The sequence below is a fragment of the Ursus maritimus genome, unplaced genomic scaffold (assembly GCF_017311325.1).
Source record: "Ursus maritimus isolate PB19 unplaced genomic scaffold, ASM1731132v1 scaffold_23, whole genome shotgun sequence".
Classification (NCBI taxonomy): domain Eukaryota; kingdom Metazoa; phylum Chordata; class Mammalia; order Carnivora; family Ursidae; genus Ursus; species Ursus maritimus.
The window spans coordinates 33,002,990-33,010,718 of record NW_024424786.1 but is presented as its reverse complement, the minus strand read 5'-3'; the positions used below and the strand labels follow the sequence as shown (position 1 = coordinate 33,010,718).

General features: G+C 35.9%; 1 pseudogene; it reads left to right on the top strand.

Moving 5' to 3' along the window:
• Window positions 1-5,145: 5,145 nt before the first annotated feature.
• On the top strand, window positions 5,146-5,927 carry LOC103666205 (annotated as a pseudogene).
• The last annotated feature ends 1,802 nt before the right edge of the window (window positions 5,928-7,729 follow it).

The following is a 7,729-nucleotide window of genomic DNA, read 5'->3' as shown; positions in this document are numbered from 1 at the left end:
TAGGGACTTGGGATAATGACCTGCAAGAGATTTATATCTTTATTTTCCATTGAAAGTCAGGAAATGCTAGTATCAAAATACTTTAATTCATATTACCTATTCAATCTTAACCCTTTCCTAGACTCTCTTTATCCATAACTCATATGCTTCTCATAGTATACCCACTTTCAATGGTGGCAATTATAGTTCAAGTAAGACATTATCAATGTCTGTATGTAATGAGTCAATATTATAGGTCTGTTTCTTCTTAAGAGTTTCTTATTCTGGCCAGGAATTGCATCCCTAAACACTAATGTTACGATGATAAAAGATTAGGAAATATGTACCATGGTACAATCAGCTCCATATGGAGAAAAGCTGGTTAGGAAAATTTGTTAAATCAAAACAGCAATAATTCTCACAAATTGGTAATTGTGTAGCTCTTTCTTAAGAGGAAGCAACTTTTGCTTAAACTCTGCAAACATGCTGTGTACTGGAAAAGCAATGACAGCAAAATTGGGTCTGAATCTCTACTATAAGTCACAGTAATTGTGACCTTCAATAAATCATTTTCTTCTTTGGGCCCCAGTTCCCATTCTATCGATAAAGGGTTTTAAACTGAATAATCCTTATTGTGCATTCCAGATGGCACATTCAGTACCCATACTGATATGACTCTATAAATGGATAAGGCATAACGCCACTTCTACCTTTGGGGAGATTTGAGATATAACAGATGGGTGGGGCTACATTATAATCCCAGGCCAATATGACCTGAAATGGAATTGGCAATGATGACAGACAGAGAGCACTGATTGCAAAAGCCCCCATACTGTGAAGATGGGTCCATTCAACTGACTTTCTATTCTTCATTTTGACTTTAAGAGACATCTCTTAAAAGTGAATATCCAACTTTATTCATCATCAGGGAAATCATGTACTTTACAGAATAGCTAAAATTAAAATGGCAGACAATATTACTTGAAACACACACAGGATTCACTCATTGATAATGGGATAATGGAAGTAGAGATTGGCATACTGCTTTGGAAAATCGTATTCTAAAAGTAAGTAAATCTAAATTTTACACACACACAAATACACACACACATTTCCTATTCCTGGTTTTATACCCAATATAAACAAATGTATATCTCTGCTAGAAGACATATGCAAGAACGGTCACATCAATGTTATTGGGAATAGAAAAAGGGAAAATAACTCAACTGCCTATCCACATGAAAGTAGAAAAATCAGTGGATGCTATATCTGTATAAAGGAATACTGCACAACAGTGAGAATGAATGTATTGGGTTATACAAGCATGTTGTTGAATAACAGTATATGAAGCGGGCATCTACTTATGTGTGGCTCAAAAAATATGAAACTAATCTGTTTATGATAAAAGGTAAGAAAGCGGGGCGCCTGGGTGGCTCAGTCCTTAAGCCTCTGCCTTTGGCTCAGGGTGTGATCCCAGAATCCTGGGATCGAGCCCCACATCAGGCTCCTCCGCTGGGAGCCTGCTTCTTCCTCTCCCACTCCCCCTGCCTGTGTTCCCTCTCTCGCTGGCGGTCTCTCTGTCAAATAAATAAATAAAATCTTTAAGAAAAAAAAAAGGAAAGAAAAGGTAAGCAAGTAAATACTCCTTGGGCATAAGAGACTAGTAACTTAGGCAGTAGCAAGGGGAAGGCTTTGATCATTCTGGTCATGTTTTGTTTCTTGGTCAGTGTCCTGGCTACAGGTTTTTTCTTTTGTTTTCATTTATCCAGGAGTATACTTATCATTTAACTATTTTCTATACATGTTTTAAATATCAAGCAGTTTTCCAAAAGCAGAGTCCATTCACCCTTAGATTGTAGGAAACTTTAGAATTTTATTATTATAAACTTTTATCTCCAGCAAGGCCACATAGACAATAAAGTTCAATATATATTTTGTAAAATATATGGCTATTTCAATGAACAACTATGTAGCTCTTTCTTTTTCAATGAACAACTATGACTTTTCAATGAACAACAATGAATAGAATAGACTATTTCAATGAACAACTATGACTTTTCTTATTGAAAATTGCTGTCTTTTTACTAAGGCAGATATGTCTTATTTAACCTGTAAGCCTTTCTAATATTGTTTTCAACAACAAGGAGACTTAGGAAACTGCGTTTTCCTTGGTGTCATTGTCATGCACTGAGCATATTCTCAAAGTCTCATGACTCAGCTGCACAACTACTTTCTGAGGGAGGGATTTTATAAGTAGATAGTTGCCTATATTGATTACAGTAGCACCAGGGAAGACATTTAGATACACTTTTTTTAGGGGTGCCTGTGTGGCTCAGTTGTTAAGCGTCTGCCTTTGGCTCAGGGATTGATCCTGGAGTTCTGGGATCGAGCCCCACGTCAGGCTCTTCAGCTGGGAGCCTGCTTCTTCCTCTCCCACTCCTCCTGCTTGTGTTCCCTCTCTCGCTGGCTGTCTCTCTCTCTGTCAAATGAATATATAAAATCTTTAAAAAAAAAAGATACACTGTTTTTATATTTTATTTATTTTTATTGTATTTATTTATTTATTTATTTATTATTATTTTTAATAATAATTTTTTATTATGTTATCCTAGTCACCATACAGTACATCCGTAGTTTTTGATGTAGTGTTCCATGACTCATTATACACAAATAATGAATCATAGATACACTTCCTTTTCTCACTTTGTCTCTGGTATCTTACCTTGCAACTAAGTCATTTTCTTTCATTATTTAAGAAAGTCATCTTCAATTAAATACAAATCCTTTGAGATGTTAATTATGCAATTTTTAATAATAATATAGTCACTAAGGCTCAGATTTGAATGGAAAAGCTTAAAGGGAAGTTAGACTAAATGGTGTATGGGGCAGTCAAGTTTAGGGAGGTAAATTTAGGTTCTATCTAAACAGAGCATAACCTGAAGAGAATTGTCACCCCTAGAGACAGAGAAACACTTGATGTGAAAATGAGTTTGGAAAAGAATCATATTAAGTGACTAAGGATAAATCCCATTCCTTTAATATGAACCGGAGAAGTAAATAATGGTAGTAAAGTTCTAGGGTACCACAAATGCATTGGTGTCTGCAGTTGAATGGGTGGCACATTATTACAATTAGTTCGAGCTTGGCCTCAATAATATCTCCTAAGGCAGCAGATTCAGCATGTTTGTATAGTCATAAATGAAAAGGCTGTTGAAACGTATCACTAAAAGCCATTTTTCCCACATCAAGAATATTTTAATGATTTTAACCTATGATGTGGTCTAGATTTACAGGAACCATGAAAAAAAGACTATACCCCTGTCTAGTCCCCAGTGAGGACTCACGTGAGAAAATCACCTGGAAAATTTGTGCCCATACACTGGTTATGCTTGTAACTTCATAAATTATTTTTTGAATATACAGATCTGACATTTACTTGATTCATTTGAAGGAAATCAATTACCTGCAGTGGGGCAACACATAGAGCAGGAATACATTACTGTGCACTGCAGTCAACGGACTTTAGTGACACATATACACTTGTGGTTATTAGTGAAGGAAAGGAATTTCTTTCTACCCTTTAAGGTCTTCCAGATGAATTAGGAATGAAATTGACATAAGACAGATTTATAGGAGTAAAAAAAAAAAACAAATACAAAAACAAAAACAAAAAAACCCACGAATTTTTATTATACGCTCATGGTGGCCTGATAATGAAATTGAGATCTAAAGAAATGACCAAGGCAGGCAGTTTTTGTATTATTTTTACAAGGGGACAATAAATCTGTAAGAAATTGGCAGGACAAAGAAAACTGAACTTTGCAAGCTTCAATTAAGTAAGATATGCTAAACAGAACTTGGTCTGTGGTAGTAAATTAGTAAGATGTAAAAAGGTTGTTTATACAGCCTTCTAGGCTCTGAATTTCCTGTATCTGATGATAAGGATGTGTCTCCACCTCCTGGTACAAGGAGGATACCATTCACATGGGAGATTTCCTTCCTGTTTTCAGGGGGACAGAGGAGAGTCAGAGTGTCCTCCTTGCACAGGCTCTCTCTTAAATAACTAATCAATATGCCAAAGTGGCACATTTTGGGTGGCCTGACACGGCCCCCGCATTAGCGTCCTGCAATGATTCACATATGGTAAAGTATCACACAGAATACGGCTACTACAGTGAGTCCCCCCCAACATTGCCACATTGCACAACTTTAGGGCCACTACATTTCTTATATTTTTTGAATATAGTTGACACACACTATTACATTAGTTTCAAGTGTACAACATGGTGATTCGACAGGTCCATACTTTAATGCTATGCTCACCATAAGTGTAGCTACCATCTGCCACCATAGGATGCTATTGCAGTACCATGGACTCTGTTCCCTATGCTGTACTTCCCCATGACTTATTACATAATTGGAAGTCTGCATTTCTCACTCCTCTTCATATATTTTGCCCTCCTCTCCTCTGGCAGCCATCAGTTAAATGTGGAATCTAAAAAAGCAAACAAACAAAAAGCAGAATCAGACCTATAAATACAGAGAACAAACAGATTGTTACATTACTTATTTTCTATGTGCTCCCTGGATTTGTGCAATATACCAACCCACTGAACAACAATAATAAAGAAGTATCCAGCTAAGGTAAAACTATATGTTGGCTAATTGAACATAATAAAAATAAATAAATAAATGATTTATAGAGCATCTTCCAAATATGGAGAGTTATTGAAAAGGGTTCTCATAAGTAAATGATACTTCTCCTCTTTAATTTTAAAGTGTTAATTTCTACTACATATAAGGAAATACGTTTTTTAAAGAAAAAACTTTATCCAAGGCCTTGATCCACATTATTATAAAATTAATAAGTAGTAAAAAATAGCATTTTTGAAAAAATCTTTTAAATAACAGAGAAATAAATTTAGAGTAAATTAAAAAAATAAATAAAAGCAACACGGGCAATTTTCTGAGGTTAAAAAAGACAGTTCACAGAAACAATCATGTTCTATCTTAGAGATAATACTTTTTGGATATATCCAGAAGAGTCTAATTCTGAACTATCATCTTCTTGATTATTTTTGTAAGAGCTTACAACAAGAATAAAGAAGATGGACAGGGAAATATTTCTCCTGGGAATTACAAATAACTGGACCCCAAAGGGAACCCATGTACCATGTCTCTAGACACATAAATTTCCTGGCAGATCTTGGAATGCTCTTTATAATTAGGATGGATTCCCAGCTTCACACCCCAGTACTTTTTCCTCAGCCACCTCTCCTTCTGTGACCTCTGCTACTGCACACCAATTGGACCCAAGATGCTGCTGGATCTATTTGCCAACATTAAGTCAATTTCCGTCACTGGCTGTGCTCTGCAATTCTTAATCTTCTGTACCTGCAGATTCTGAGTGTCTACTGTTGTGTGATGGTCTTTGATTGGTACAAATTCATGGGCCACCCCCTGTTCTCCCTGCTCACGGCCAGGATTTACATGGTGGGAATGTCAGATGCTTTGATACCCCTGACATTAGCATTTCACTTATGTTTCTGTATGTCATGTGATTCATCATTTCTTCTTTGATATCTCTCCTCTCCTATTGCTGCCTTGCTTAGATACGCAGGTCAATGATTTCATTATTTTTAATGTTTTTGTCTTCATTGAACTGAGCACCATTTTAGGAGTTCTTGACTCTTACTATCCTGTCAATCTTGAAGATACACTCTGCTGAGAGGAGGTTCAGAGCTTTGTCCACCTGCACTTCCCACTTAGGAGCTGTTGCAATCTTCTGGAGAACTATGCTTTTCATATATTCCTGACCAAATTATTCCTCCTCCCTAGATTAAGACAAAGTGAACTCTTTGTTTTATACTCATGTGACTCCCATGTTAAATTCTCTGATTTATAGCCTATGGAACAAGAATGTGAAGGAGATGATGGAAAAACTGAAAAATAAAATTTGATTTTAAGTAAATCATCATATAGAATAAATAAATATATATTTATATGCATATACACACAAGCATACTCTTCTGTTTTCAGATCTTCTGTTATACCACTATATTAGACCGTACTATTAAGTTGTCTTAAATACCTTAATTAATACAGTGTTTTACTATGCCAATATATGGAGTTTCCTAAATATGCTATATTTTATTGTATGTCTCCATTTTAAATAAGTCACGTTTAATATTTGGAAAACTACCCAGTCTTCATCTTAGTGTGCTAATTTTGCATTAGTTGTTTATTTTACACATTAATTTAATTATTCTAAGAACTACAAGTGTTTAGCATACACCTTTTTGCACTATAGGTGTCTTGCGTTTCATGGTGAGTCCAGTAGTTTATATCCCAATGAATTCAATAATGTAATACAAGTAAGTAACATTAGTTAAATAATCTTACAGATATTCATGATAAACTCTAAATCTCCCTGAAGTGAAAATGCAAGAAACTCTAAGTTCAAGCAAAATGTCCACCTGTAGAGTGCAGAGAAGAAGAGATTCCCTGAAATCCTGTTTCAGATCTAAATGGTGAAGAGGGATACAATGGGGATGGGGAGAAAAAAAGAATCCAGATGGAGAGGCTGGAATTACAGATCCTGAGGTGGATAGGACAATGTCTTCTTAGAAGTGATGTAGTTGTAAGGGAGCAAAACTTTCCCTTTCTTTCCTTCCTGGTTATTTGGCTGATCTAATAATTAAATTGATATAAAATAGATTAACAGGAGAAAAACAAATTCAACTTCATATGTATAGGATCTCATAAAAATATGAGACTCAAAGAAGTGGCCAAATAAGGTATCTGTTATATTTTTTGGACAAAGAAACAATACATTCTTTTTTTTTTCTGTTTGTTTGTTTTGTTTTGTGTTTTGTTTTGAAACAATACATTTGTGAAGAATTGACTTGACAGAGAAGTTTGGTCTCGGGGTAGTAAATAAGTAAAGAAGTAACAGAGTTTGTTTATACAGGCTTCTCAGCCTTCAATTCCCTCTTTGGTGATGAAGAGTTCTCTCTTTCTCCTGGTGCAGGGAGAGTACCTTTCACATAGGAAATTTATTTCCTGCTTTCAGAAAGACAAAGGAAGCTCAGAGTGTCCTTCTTGCACCTGCTGTTCCTTAATAACTTTGATTTTAAATAATCAATGGCCGGGGCACCTGGGTGGGTCAGTTTGTTAAGCATCCAACTCCTGGTTTCCACTCAGGTCATAATCTCAGGTTGTGGGATCAAACCCCAAGACAGCTCCATGTTCAGCAGGGNGTCTGCTTCTCTCCCTCTCCCTCTGCCCATACACCCCCCACTCCTTTTGTGTATGCACACTCTCTCTCATAAATAAATAAATAAATAAATAAATAAATAAATAAATCTTAAAAAATAAATAAAATAATCAATAGCCAAAGTGGTATATTTCCGTGTGGCGTATTTTGCTCCCCTTCAAAGTCCATCAAGAGAAGGATAAAAGTCCAAAGTGGAAGGTCTTGTTAAAGTACATCCTTGTGCTGAAATTCAACTCAGTCACTTCCACTTGGCTCTTCTTTCCTTCTTCTGCCTTTTCGATCCTGGTTAAATGCTCCTCTTTGTGGCTTATAAATAATACTCTCCTCAAGGCATCACTGTACCTATGGCTCAGTTGATTTGACCATTGTCTCCAACATTAGACCATGAACATTGGCTGCAGGTTGAGTACCATTCTTATCAATCCAGTTCCTTTATCATGTCTGGGACACAAAATGGAAAAATTAATAAATAAT